The sequence below is a fragment of the Ranitomeya variabilis genome, chromosome 1 (assembly GCF_051348905.1).
Source record: "Ranitomeya variabilis isolate aRanVar5 chromosome 1, aRanVar5.hap1, whole genome shotgun sequence".
Taxonomy (NCBI): domain Eukaryota; kingdom Metazoa; phylum Chordata; class Amphibia; order Anura; family Dendrobatidae; genus Ranitomeya; species Ranitomeya variabilis.
In genome coordinates, this window is record NC_135232.1 from 924411768 (window position 1) to 924426718 (window position 14951).

Here is a 14951-nt window from a genome sequence, read left to right on the forward strand (position 1 = left end):
TGAACAGCGTGTGTGAGCTGAGCCTGCTGCAGAGAGAACTTTGTGCTGATAGCTGCAAAAGAGGAGAACTGTGTCCTGATAAAGCTGCAAGAGAGGACAGCCAGCCTATAACTGTTGGGGGTCGAGTTCCCACCTCTGCACAGGGGGAATCTCAGGCCATCTCCGCTGCGGTCTCCCATTCTTCTTCTGCCGCAGTGGAGCCTGCTCAGCGGAGACGTCGGTCCCAGCATCTCGCTCAGTCTGACTCTGTACAAAGAGTTACTGCTGCCTTTCCTGCTTCTGCCATTGAAGTCAGTGCTGGGCAGCGGTGAGCAGACGCTTCTGGGACTAAGTCATGCTTTTCTCGTTCTGAGCATGCCCAGAGTAAGATCTCTCAGTGGAGATCGAGGGTCACATGATCAGATACTGCAGCTAAGGCCATTGGTCCTTCAGGAAGGTCCTGTAGGTGCTCACGCTCTGTGGCAGCCTCACATTGGTCCTTCTAGGAAGGTCCTGTACGTGCTGCAACTATTTAAGGCTCGCATGGCCGCACGGCCATGCGCTAGTATTGTTCTTTGTTATGTGCTTTGCGCCAGTGTGGTCACGTGAGAGTGTGTTCAGGGACCCGGCTGAAATAAGCCCCTAGAATGCTGGCACCTCCGGCGAGGAGTTTTGTGTGCATGCGTGACCACTGACTGCTCTCTGTTTCGGCAGTTAGCCTGTGCCTCTATGAAGTCTAACAGGGCACAGTGCTTTGGTTTCACGGCTACTCGGTGAATTAACTGAGTTAGTCCATACCGCCATATAGTGCTGCCGTTTGCTAGCAGCAGGTACTCCTGCACGGTGGACCTCGGGCTGCAAACGCACCAATATCAATAAAAACATCTCTATTTACTCGGTGCGTTCCGCTAGCCCTAACAGTAACAGAGTGGACTTGTGAGATTTGACAGACTTTTCTGGGTGGAGCGAGGGTGGCTGTCCTGTGTTAGTTCGAGGACCCATGAAGATACCGAGAAAGAGATTTACAGTTTCCAGGAGCACCTCCAGGACCCAGAAGCAAGGAGAAGACCACGTTTCATGGAGCTGACAGAAAGCCGTGCGCATCACCGTACTAGACTATTAGGGGCCCCCCGGGACTGGATCTGAGTCCCCAACATCACTGTGAGTTTGTTCCTGTTTTGTGCACATGTCAGGGCCTAGAGTAGGCTTCAATAGTCAGAACACGGCAGCCGTGAGGCCTACTTAATAAAGGCCAGGGAGTTTATACATAGAGTAGCATCATTCTTTGTTTATTGTTTGCATTTACTTGTGTGACGTATACTGAGTCTGTAACAGAGCACCATGCTATTTTACAGACAAGCTAAAGAATATAACTTTTGTAAGTTATCATTTGTCATTGCATACCCCTGCTTGCATCTTCCTCATCCACTTCTCTCTGCAGCAGCCTCAGATCACACACGCTGTTCAGGCTCCACCCCTGTCATCTGCACAGTCCAGTTCATTCACACAGTCTATTGCAGGGGAGAAGCAGAACATTCCATCCTGCCAGACAAGGGGGTGCAGTCTATTAAAGTAACAGCGTGTTCCTTACTGTCCATACCAGCACCACCCTCCTACAAGAGCATTTCAGATGGGTTGTGGTTGGGTCTTCCAACATGACAATGACCTTAAGCACACATCCAGGGCAACTAAGGAGTGGCTCCATAAGAAACATTTTAACGTCCAGGAGTGGCCTAACCACATTATTTGTAGGTGGTAAAACTTGCTAAATCGGCAGTGTATCAAATACTTATTATCCTCACTGTATATGACCCCAGTGTCTCCTGTGATGTTCATGCCCGCAGCATTACTTGTGATGTGTATGCCTGCAGCGTCTCCTGTGATGTACGTGCCCGCAGTGTCTTTTGTGATGTATGTGCCCTGCGTGTCCTGTGATGTACAGTGAGGGAAAATAAGTATTTGATCCCGTGCTGATTTTGTAAATTTGCCCACTGACAAAGACATGAACAGTCTATAATTTTAAGGGTAGGTTAATTTTAACATCAACAGATACAATATCAAAAATAAAATCCAGAAAATCACATTGTATAAATTATATAAATTTATTTGCATGATGTTTTTTGTAGTTGGTGATGAGGTTTGCACACGTCAGGAGGAATTTTGGTCCACTCCTCTTTGCAGATAATCTCTAAATCATTAAGATTTTGAGGCTGTCGCTTGGCAACTTGGAGCTTCAACTACCTCCATAAGTTTTCTATGGGATTAAAGTCTGGAGACTGGCAAGACCACTCCATGACCTTGATGTGCTTCTTTTTGAGCCACTCCTTTGTTGCCTTGACAGTATGTTTTGGGTCATTGTCTTGCTGGAAGACCCAGCCGCGACCCATTTTTAATGTTCTGGTGGAGGGTAGGAGGTTGTCACTCAGGATTTGGCTCCATCAATTCTCCCATTGATGCGTTGAAGTAGTCCTGTGCCCTTAGCAGAGAAACACCTCCAAAACTTAATGTTTCCACCTCCATGCTTGACAGTGGGAATGTTTTTTGGTTCATAGGCATCATTGCTCCTTTACCAAACACGACTAGTTGAGTTAATGGCAAATACCTCAATTTTGTTTCATCTGACCACTGCTTCTTCTCCCAATCACTCACAGAATCATCCAGGTGTTCATTGGCAAACTTCAGATGGGCCTGTACATGTGCCTTCTTGAGCAGGAGGACCTTGCGGGCACTGCAGGATTTTAAACCTTTAATGCGTAATGTGTTACCAATGGTTTTCTTGGTGACTGTGGTCCCAGCTGCCTTGAGATCATTAACAAGTTCCCCCTGCATAGTTTTAGGCTGATCTCTCAACTTCCTCATGATCAAGGATACCCCATGAGGTGAGATTTTGCATGGTGCCCAAGATGGATGTATTTCTTAAATTTTCTTTCTATTGCACCAATAGTTGTCTCCTTCTCACCCTGCGTCTTACATATGGTTTTGTAGCCCATTCCAGCATTGTGCAGGTCTATGATCTTGTTCCTGACATCCTTAGAAAGCTCTTTGGTCTTGCCCATGTTGTAAAGGTTAGAGTCTGTGGACAGGAATCTTTTATAAAGGTGACTATGTAAGACAGCTGTCTTTAATGCAGGTAACGAGTTGATTAGGAGTGTATAACTGATCTGTATGTTCTGTCTCTCAATGTTAACATTAACCTACCCTTAAAACTATAGACTGTTCATGTATTTGTCAGTGGACAAACTTACAAAATTAGCAAGGGATCAAACACTTCCTCCACTGTATCTGCCCCAGTGTCTCCTGTGATGTATGTGTCCCATCGTCTCCTGTGATGTTTGTGTCTCAGCCCCTCCTCTAATGTATATGACCCAGCCTCAGTGTCTCCTGGGATGTAACTGCTCGCAGCGTCTTTTGTGATGTATCTTCCTCAGTGTTTCCTGTCATGTATATGTCCCATCGTCTCCTGTGATGTATGTGTCCCAGCCCCTCCTGTAAAGTATATGCCCCAGCCTCAGTGTGTCCTGGGATGTATCTGCCCCAGCATCTCCTGTGATGTATATGCAGCATCGTTTCCTGTGTTGTATCTACTTTTCCTTTGATGTATCTGCCCCTGTATCCCCTGTGATGTATATGCCCCAGAGTCTCCTGTGAGGTATCTGCCCCAGCGTCTTCTGTTATGTATCTGCCCCAGCATCTCCTGTGATGTATCTGCTACAGCGTTTCCTGTGATGTATCTGCCACAGCGTTTCCTGTGTTGTATATGCCCCAGAGTCTCCTGTGAGGTATATGCCCCAGCATCTCCTGTGATGTACACTGTGTTCCAAATTATTATGCAAATTGGATTTAAGTGTCATAAAGATTTAATTGTTTTGTTTTTCAATTAAACTTGTGGATGGTATTGTGTCTCAGGGCTCAATGGATCACTGAAATCAATCTTAAACACATGTGATAATTGGTTTTCCAGGTGATTTTAGTTAAAGGAAAACTACTTAAAAATGATGTTCCACATTATTAAGCAGGTCACAGTTTTCAAGTAACATGGGAAAGAAAAAGGATCTCTCTGCTGCTGAAAAGCATCAAATAGTGCAATGCCTTGGTGAAGGGATGAAAACATTAGAAATTTCCCGAAAACTTAAGCTTGATCATCATACTGTTAAGAGATTTGTGGCTGTATCTGAGCACAAATGTGTTTGTGCTGATAAAGGCATAATGAGGAAGATTTCTGCCAGGCAAGTTCATCGGATTAAGAGAGTGGCTGCTAAAAAGCCATTACAAAGCAGCAAACAGATATTTGAAGCTGCTGGTGCCTCTGGAGTCCCTCGAACCTCAAGGTGTAGGCTCCTTCAAAGGCTTGCTGTGGTGCATAAACCTACTATTCGGCCACCCTTAAACAGTGTTCACAAGCAGAAATGGTTGTATTGGGCCCACACATACATGAAGACTAATTTCCAAACAGTCTTGTTTACTTATAAGTGTTGAGCAACCATGGATGATCCAGATGGATGGAGTAGTGGATGGTTGGTGGATGGCCACCATGTCCCAACAAGGCTGCCACGTCAGCAAGGAGGTGGAAGAGTCATGTTTTGGGCCGGAATCATGGAGAAACAGCTGGTGGGGTGTTATGACCCCAATGGCAGAGGGTCTCAAAAGTAAATACCAAGTCTGCAAACACAAAAAACCAGCTCATAGGGCAGTGGTAACTGGGCTGACCGTATATCTAATCCTAGCACCACAAATAGCAGCAGCCGGGGAACGTGCCTACGTTGGTTCTAGACGTCTCGCGCCAGCCGGAGAACTAACTAACCCTAGAAGGGAAAAGATAGACCTTTCTTGCCTCCAGAGAAAAGACCCCAAAAGTTGGATACAAGCCCCCAACAAATAATAACGGTGAGGTAAGAAGAAAAGACAAACGTAAGAATGAACTAGATATTTAGCAAAGAGAGGCCCACTGACTAATAGCAGAATATAGTAAGATGACTTATACGGTCAGCAAAAACCCTATCAAAATTTCCACGCTGGATATTCAAGAACCCCTGAACCGTCTAACGGCCCGGGGGGAGAATACCAGCCCCCTAGAGCTTCCAGCAAAATCAGGAATCACATTTAGTACAAGCTGGACAAAAAATAAGAGCAATGCAAATAACCAAAAAACAAAGAAGCAGGACTTAGCTTAATTTTGCAAGATCCAGGACCAGCAGACAGGAGCAAACAGAAAAGAACTGATTACAACGATGCCAGGCACCAGACTGAGAATTCAGGAAGTTTATATAGCAACACCCCAGGACTAACGACCCAGGTGGGTGCCAAACTGAGGAAAGACAATCCCAGAGTCATATCACTAGTGACCACAAGAGGGAACCAAAAAAAGTCTAATTCACAACAGTACCCCCCTTTAAGGAGGGGTCACCGAACCCTCACCAAGACCACCAGGGCGATCAGGATGAGCAGCGTGAAAGGCACAAACTAAATCGGCCGCATGCACATCAGAGGCAACCACCCAGGAATTATCCTCCTGACCATAGCCCTTCCACTTGACCAGATACTGAAGCCTCCGCCTGGAGAGACGAGAATCCTAGATCTTCTCCACCACATACTCCAACTGGCCCTCAACCAACACCGGAGCAGGAGGCTCAACAGAAGGAACCACAGGTACAACGTACCGCCGCAACAAAGACCTATGGAACACGTTGTGAATGGCAAACGACACCGGAAGATCCAAGCGAAAGGACACAGGATTAAGGATTTCCAATATCTTGTAAGGACCGATGAAGCGAGGCTTAAATTTAGGAGAGGAGACCTTCATAGGAACAAATCGAGAAGACAGCCATACCAAATCCCCAACACGAAGTCGGGGACCCACACCGCGGCGGCGGTTGGCAAAACGCTGAGCCTTCTCCTGTGACAACTTTAAGTTGTCCACCACATGATTCCAAATCTGCTGCAACCTATCCACCACGGAATCTACCCCAGGACAGTCAGAAGGCTCCACATGTCCCGAGGAAAAACGAGGATGGAAACCAGAGTTGCAGAAAAATGGCGAAACCAAAGTAGCGGAACTAGCCCGATTATTAAGGGCAAACTCAGCCAACGGCAAGAAGGTCACCCAATCATCCTGATCAGCAGAAACAAAACACCTCAAATAAGCCTCCAGAGTCTGATTAGTTCGCTCTGTTTGTCCATTAGTCTGAGGATGAAAGGCAGACAAAAACGACAAATCAATGCCTATCTTAGCACAAAAGGATCGCCAGAACCTGGAAACAAACTGGGATCCTCTGTCAGACACAATATTCTCAGGAATGCCGTGTAAACGAACCACATTCTGAAAGAACAAAGGAACCAGATCGGAAGAGGAAGGCAGCTTAGGCAAAGATACCAAATGGACCATCTTGGAAAAGCGATCACATACCACCCAGATGACAGACATGCCCTGAAACACTGGAAGATCTGAAATGAAATCCATGGAAATGTGTGTCCAAGGCCTCTTCGGGACAGGCAAGGGCAAGAGCAACCCGCTGGCAAGAGAACAGCAAGGCTTAGCTCGAGCACAAGTCCCACAGGACTGCACAAAAGACCGCACATCCCGCGACAAGGAAGGCCACCAAAAGGACATAGCCACCAAATCTCTGGTGCCAAAAATTCCCGGATGCCCTGCCAACACCGAGGAATGAACCTCGGAAATGACTCTGCTGGTCCACTTATCAGGAACAAACAGTCTGTCAGGTGGACAAGAGTCAGGTCTACCAGCCTGAAATCTCTGCAACACACGTCGCAAATCCGGAGAAATGGCTGACAAAATAACTCCCTCTTTAAGAATACCAACTGGTTCTGCGACTCCAGGAGAGTCAGGCACAAAGCTCCTTGAAAGAGCATCAGCCTTCACATTCTTTGAACCTGGTAAATACGAGACCACAAAGTCAAAACGGGAGAAAAACAATGACCAGCGGGCCTGTCTAGGATTCAGGCGTTTAGCAGACTCGAGATACATCAGATTTTTGTGATCAGTCAAGACCACCACACGATGCTTAGCACCCTCGAGCCAATGACGCCACTCCTCAAATGCCCACTTCATGGCCAACAACTCCCGATTGCCAACATCATAATTCCGCTCAGCAGGCGAAAACTTCCTAGAGAAAAAAGCACATGGTCTCATTACAGAGCAACCAGGGCCTCTCTGCGACAAAACGGCCCCTGCCCCAATCTCAGAAGCATCCACTTCAACCTGAAAGGGAAGTGAGACATCAGGCTGGCACAAAACAGGCGCCGAAGTAAACCGGCGCTTCAACTCTTGGAAAGCTTCCACGGCTGCAGGAGCCCAGTTAGAAACATCTGAACCCTTCTTGGTCATATCCGTCAAAGGTTTAACAACGCTAGAAAAGTTAGCGATAAAACGACGGTAAAAGTTAGCAAAACCCAAGAACTTCTGAAGACTCTTAACTGACGTGGGTTGAGTCCAATCATGAATAGCTCGGACCTTGACTGGGTCCATCTCCACCGCAGAAGGGGAAAAAATAAAACCCAAAAAGGGAACCTTCTGTACTCCAAAGAGACACTTTGAGCCCTTAACAAACAAAGCATTCTCACGCAAAACCTGAAACACCATCCTGACCTGCTCTACATGCGAGTCTCAATCATCAGAAAAAACCAGAATATCATCCAGATAAACAATCATAAATATATCCAGATACTTCCGGAAAATATCATGCATAAAGGACTGAAACACTGAAGGAGCATTAGAGGGCCCAAAAGGCATCACCAAGTACTCAAAATGACCTTCTGGCGTATTAAATGCAGTTTTCCATTCATCTCCTTGCTTAATGCGCACAAGGTTGTACGCACGATGAAGATCTATCTTGGTGAACCACTTGGCACCTTTAATCCGGGCAAACAAGTCCGACAACAGAGGCAAAGGATACTGAAATTTAACAGTGATTTTATTCAGAAGCCGATAGTCAATACAAGGTCTCAAAGATCCGTCCTTCTTGGCCACAAAAAAGAATCCCCCACCAAGAGGGGAAGAGGATGGACGGATATGCCCCTTCTCCAGAGATTCCTTGATATACGAACGCATTGCGGTATGCTCAGGTACAGACAGATTAAATAATCTTCCCTTAGGAAATTTACTACCTGGAATCAAATCTATAGCGCAGTCACAGTCCCTATGAGGAGGCAGAGCACTGGACCTGGACTCGCTGAATACATCCTGATAATCAGACAAATACTCAGGAACTTCCGAAGGAGTAGAGGAAGCAATAGACACCGGCGGGGAATCACCATGAATTCCCTGACAGCCCCAACTTGACACAGACATTGCCTTCCAATCCAAGACTGGATTATGGGTCTGTAACCATGGCAGACCCAAAATGACCAAATCATGCATTTTATGCAGAACAAGAAAACGAATCACCTCCCGATGTTCAGGAGTCATGCACATGGTTACCTGTGTCCAAAACTGCGGTTTATTTTCCGCCAATGGCGTAGCATCAATACCTCTAAGAGGGATAGGATTTACCAACGGCTCAAGAACAAAACCACAGCGCTTGGCAAATGACAGATCCATAAGACTCAGGGCAGCACCTGAATCCACAAACGCCATAACAGGGTAGGAGGACAATGAGTAAATTAAAGTCACAGACAAAATAAATTTAGGTTGCAAATTACCAATGGCGACAGGACTAACAACCCTTGTTAGGCGTTTAGAGCATGCTGATATAACATGTGTAGAATCACCACAGTAAAAACACAACCCATTCTGACGTCTATGATTTTTCCGTTCATTTCTAGTCTGAATTCTACCACATTGCATTAAATCAGGTGTTTGTTCAGACAACACCACCAGAGGATTAGCGGCTTTGCGCTCCCGCAAACGCCGTTCAATTTGAATAGCCAGCGCCATGGAATCATTCAGACTTGTAGGAATGGGGAAACCCACCATCACATTCTTAATGGCTTCAGAAAGGCCATTTCTGAAATTTGCGGCCAGAGCACACTCATTCCACTGAGTAAGCACGGACCATTTCCGAAATTTTTGGCAATACACTTCAGCTTCATCCTGGCCCTGAGAAATAGCCAGCAAGGCTTTTTCTGCCTGAATTTCAAGATTGGGTTCCTCGTAAAGCAATCCGAGCGCCAGAAAAAACGCAGCAATATTTGCCAATGCCGGATCTCCTGGCGCTAGCGAGAAAGCCCAATCCTGAGGGTCGCCCCGTAAGAAAGAGATAACAATTTTAACTTGCTGAGCTGAGTCTCCAGATGAACGGGGTCTCAGAGATAGAAACAATTTACAATTATTCCTGAAATTCCTAAACTTAAATCGGTCTCCAGAGAACAGTTCAGGAATAGGTATTTTAGGTTCAGACATTGGACTACTGGTAACAAAATCTTGTATGCCCTGCACACGAGCAGCAAGCTGATCTACACTTGTAATCAAGGTATGGACATTCATGTCTGCAGCAAGCTCAAGCCACTCAGAGGTAAAGGGGAGGAAGAAAGAGGAAAAAAAAAAAAACTCAGAATTTCCTTTCTTATTATCCCACTTCTGCAATGCATTAAACATTCAACTTGGGCCTGGCATACTATTATGACCCCAATGGCAGAGGGTCTCAAAAGTAAATACCAAGTCTGCAAACACAAAAAACCAGCTCATAGGGCAGTGGTAACTGGGCTGACCGTATATCTAATCCTAGCACCACAAATAGCAGCAGCCGGGGAACGTGCCTACGTTGGTTCTAGACGTCTCGCGCCAGCCGGAGAACTAACTAACCCTAGAAGGGAAAAGATAGACCTTTCTTGCCTCCAGAGAAAAGACCCCAAAAGTTGGATACAAGCCCCCAACAAATAATAACGGTGAGGTAAGAAGAAAAGACAAACGTAAGAATGAACTAGATATTTAGCAAAGAGAGGCCCACTGACTAATAGCAGAATATAGTAAGATGACTTATACGGTCAGCAAAAACCCTATCAAAATTTCCACGCTGGATATTCAAGAACCCCTGAACCGTCTAACGGCCCGGGGGGAGAATACCAGCCCCCTAGAGCTTCCAGCAAAATCAGGAATCACATTTAGTACAAGCTGGACAAAAAATAAGAGCAATGCAAATAACCAAAAAACAAAGAAGCAGGACTTAGCTTAATTTTGCAAGATCCAGGACCAGCAGACAGGAGCAAACAGAAAATAACTGATTACAATGATGCCAGGCACCAGACTGAGAATTCAGGAAGTTTATATAGCAACACCCCTGGACTAACGACCCAGGTGGGTGCCAAACTGAGGAAAGACAATCCCAGAGTCATATCACTAGTGACCACAAGAGGGAGCCAAAAAAAGTCTAATTCACAACAGTGGGGCCCTTTAAGGTTCCTGATGGTGTGAAAATGACCTCTGCAAAGTATATAGAGTTTCTGACTGACAACTTTCCTCCATGGTATAAAAAGCAGAAATGTGCCTTCAGGAGCAAAATCATCTTCATGCTGACAATGCACCATCTCATGCTGCAAAGAAAACCTCTGAGTCATTGGCTGCTATGGGCATAAAAGGAGATAAACTCGTGGTGTGGCCACCATCTTCCCCTGACCTCAACCCTATGGAGAACCTTTGGAGTATCATAAAGCAAAAGATCTATGAGGGTGGGAGGCAGTTCACATCAAAACAGCAGCTCTGGGAGGCTATTCCAACTTCATGCAAAGAAATACAAGCAGAAACTCTCCAAAAACTCACAAGTTCAATGGATGCAAGAATTGTGAAGGTGATATCAAAGAAGGGGTCCTATGTTAACATGTAACTTGGCCTGTTAGGATGTTTTGGCGTTAAAGAGCTTTGTTCAGTGAATGTGACCTCCTAATGCTGCAAATTCCACAAATGAGCATTTTCAGTACTTTAAAACATATCAAATGTTTAGAAATTCTACAGCCATGAGTCTTCTTGGGAATGATGCAACAAGTTTTTCACACCTGGATTTGGGGATCCTCTGCCATTCTTCCTGGCATATCCTCTCCAGTTCTGTCAGGTTGGATGGTGAACATTGGTGGACAGCCATTTTCAGGTCTCTCCGGAGATGCTCAATTGGTTCCGGAGATGCTCAATTGGTTTTAGGTCAGGACTCTGGCTGGGCCACTCAAGAATGGTCACAGAGTTGTTCTGAAGCCACTCCTTTGTTATATTAGCTGTGTGCTTAGGGTTATTGTTTTGTTGGATTATTGGAAGGTGAACCTTCGGCTAAGTCTGAGGTCCAGAGCACTCTGGAAGAGGTTTTCATCCAGGATATCTCTGTACTTGGCCGCATTCATGTTTCCTTCAAGGACAACCAGTCGTCGTGTTCCTGCAGCTGAAAAACACCTCCATAGCATGATGCTGCCACTACCATGTTTCACTGATGGGATTGTATTGGGCAGGTGATGAGCAGTGCCTGGTTTTCTCCACACATACCACTTAGAATTATCACCAAAAAGGTCTATCTTCGTATCATCAGACCAGAGAATCTCATTTCTTATAGTCTGAGAGTCCTTCATGTGTTTTTTAGCAAACTCTATGCGGGTTTTCTTATGTCTTGCACTGAGGAGAGGCTTCCATCCATCGGGCCACTCTGCCATAAAGGCCCGACTGGTGGAGGGCTGCAATGATAGTTGACTTCGTGGGACTTTCTTCCATCTATCTACTGCATCTCTGGAGCTCAATCACAGTGATCTTGGGGTTCTTCTTTACCTCTCTCACCAAGGCTCTTCTCCCATGATTGCTCAGTTTGGCTGGATGGCCAGGTCTAGGAAGACTTCTAGTGGTCCCAAACTTCTTCCATTCAAGAATTATGGAGGCCACTGTGCTCTTAGGAACCTTGAGTACTGCAGAAATTCTGTTGTAACCTTGGCCAGATCTGTGCCTTGCCAGAATTCTGTCGCTGAGCTCCTTGGCCAGTTTTTTCAGTCAAGATGCTGTGCAGAGTGTACATTAATGTGAAAAAAAAACAACTTTTTTAAATTTACCAAATGGCTGCAATGAAACAAAGAGTGAAAAATTTAAAGGGGTCTGAATACTTTCCGTACCCACTGTATATGACCCAATGTCTCCGTTGTGATGTATATCTACCAGTTCCACATGAGCAGTGATGAATTTCCCACTATCGGGAGATCTGCATTGTAATATACATCTGTGTTCACAACTTACTGCTGCCATCACATTAGGGGTGAGTTAATTAAATGTTTGACCAAATATAGCAGGATAAATTTCATGATAATAATTTTGTCTGGCCAATGAATAATGGTGTAAATGCACAAATTGATGTAAATACACAATTTTGTGCTTCTGACAAAATTAGAATATCAAAAAGTTATTTTATTTCAGTTCTTCAATACAAAAAGAGAAACTCATATATTATTTAGTCATTACAAATAGAGTGATCTATTTCAAGTGTTTATTTCTGTTAATGTTAATTATTATGGCTTACAGCGATCAGCCTGCGGCACTGCTGAGGTGTTATGGAAGCCCAGGTTGCTTTTATAGCAGCCTTCAGCTCGTCTGCATTCATGAGTATAGTGTCTTTCATCTTCCTCTTGACAATACCCCATAGAGGTTAAGGTCAGGCGAGTTTGCTGGCCAATCAAACTCAGTGATACTGTTGTTTTTTAAGTGAACCTGACAGCAGTTTTGGCCGATATAAGATACAGTCATCACCTTTAAGGGCTTATATACTACATTCTATACTGCTGTATATAAGCTCCCAACCTCATCTGGAAGAACTGAAAAATAAGTTTTATTATACCCATCTGTGGGGCGGTCCGGTCCGATGGACGTTGCTGGTCTTGGTCCGGTGCCTCCCATCTTTTTATGATCGCCACCCTCCTTACTTCTTGTGGATGACGCGACCCTGCATCACTGAGGCTCCCCGGCATCGTGCTCCTGCTCAAGCATACTTCTCTGCCCTGCATTACTGCAGTGCACAGGTGCCGGGGCTATTTGACCATTTCCATCACCTACGGCGATCGTAAGAAGATTGGAGGTGCCAGACCAACACCAGTGATGCCCATCGGACCAGACCGCCCACAGGTAGGTGTAATAAAACTTATTTTTCAGTTCTTCCAGGTCGTGTTGGGGGCTTATATACAGCATTATAGAATGCTGTATATAAGCCTTGAAAGGTGATGGCCGTATCTTATATCAACCAAAACTGCTGACAGGTTCCCTTTAAGCCAGTTATTGGTACTTTTGGCAGTGTGGACAGGTGCAAAGTCCTGCAGGAGAATGAAATGTCCATCTCCAAAAAGCTTGTCGGCAGAGAGAAGCATGAAGTGCTCTAATATTTCCTGGCAGACGGCTGCGCTGACTTTGGTCTTGATAAAACACAGTGGACCTACAGCAGATGACATGGCTCCCCAAACCATCACTGATTGTGGAAAATTCACACTAGACCTCAAGCAGCTTGGATTATGAGCCTCTCCACTGTTTCTCCAGACTCTGGAACCTTGATTTCCAAATGAAATGCAAAATTTACTTTCATCTGAAAACAAAACATTGGACTACTGAGCAACAGTCCAGTTCTTTTTCTCCTTTGCCCAGGTAAGACGCTGCTGGTGTTGTCTATTGGTCATGAGTGGCTTGACACAAGGAATTCGGCACTTGTAACCCATATCCTGGATACGTCTGTGTGTGGTGGCTTTAGAAGCAATGACTGCAGCAGTAGTTCACGCCTTGTGAATCTCTCCCAAATTTTTGAATCGCCTTTTCTTAAAAATCCTTTCAAGGCTGCAGTTATCCCAGTTGCTTGTGCACCTTTTTTTTACCACACTTTTTCCTTCCACTCAACTTCCCATTAATATGCTTGGATACAGCACTCTGTGAACAGCCTGCTTCTTTAGCAACGACCTTTTGTGGCTTACCCTCCTGGTGGAGTTTGTCAATGAGTGCCTTCTGGACATCTGTCAAGTCAGCAGTCTTCCCCATGATTGTGGAGCCTACTGAAACAGACTAAGGGACCCTTTTAAATGCTTAGAAAGCCTTTGAAGGTGTTTTTTGTTAATTATTCTAATTTGCTGAGATAATGACTTTTGGGTTTTCATTGGCTGTAAGCCATAATCATCAACATTAACAGAAATAAACACTTGAAATAGATCACTCTGTAATGACTCTATATAATATGAGTTTCACTTTTTGTATTGAAGAACTGAAATTAACTTTTTGATATTCTAATTTTGTGAGAAACACCTGTATCTAAATGGCCCGTGGCAGAAAAAAAGGTTCCCCTCCCCTCAATTAAAGGAACTCTGTCAGCACAGAAAATTACTGTTCATACCAATTACAGGCGCTCGTACACCATTAGCATGGCCAAACATTTAAGTCTACCTTCCCACCTACTTGTTTTCCATCTATCTCCTCCCTTCCCTGCCTCTTTGAAGCCTAAGCTAATCATCACACAGTTATACAAAGCAAATGGAAAAAACACTTGAAACATAAAACTATATGGACTAGGGGGCAAAAGTTTCTAAAGCAAGTTTGCAATAAAACACCTCTTTGTTATCATTGGCAAATTCTGTGTAAATAATCTAAACAATGTTACTACTGAAAATATTTATAGTTCTTAATTCTATAATTATTATGGAACTAGATGAAGGCCCGCTGATATCACATCGGGAGAGCGGTAATGTCACGATGGGGGCTAGCATTCGGCGCTATTGTTACCTAATGGCATCCTGTAATAATCTAATGACTTTTGCATCGGGGACTCATATGTTTGACGCCTTCGCTTATATGCATTGTTTTTGTCCCAATGATGCTGTTGGTCTTCAATGGTCTCATTTTCCCTTTGTTGTCTTTGACGTTGTGCCTTTGCTGCTTTGCTTTCATTGTCATTGGCGTATTTTTTATGAAGAGCCATGTTGGCATTGATATTTGCTTTTTAAAAGGGTTTTCCCACGAACAAAAGTTCATTTTAACCCCTTCACTCCCAAGGGTGGTTTGCACGTTAATGACCGGGCCAATTTTTACAATTCTG

At 44.7% G+C, this 14951-nt stretch overlaps 1 protein-coding gene across 4 annotated transcripts in view; it reads left to right on the forward strand.

The window, feature by feature from the left end:
- The window catches only part of LOC143790285 (uncharacterized), a 213488-nt gene that overhangs the window by 52976 nt on the left and 145561 nt on the right, over positions 1-14951 (forward strand). The gene's annotated exons all lie outside the window — the stretch shown is intronic.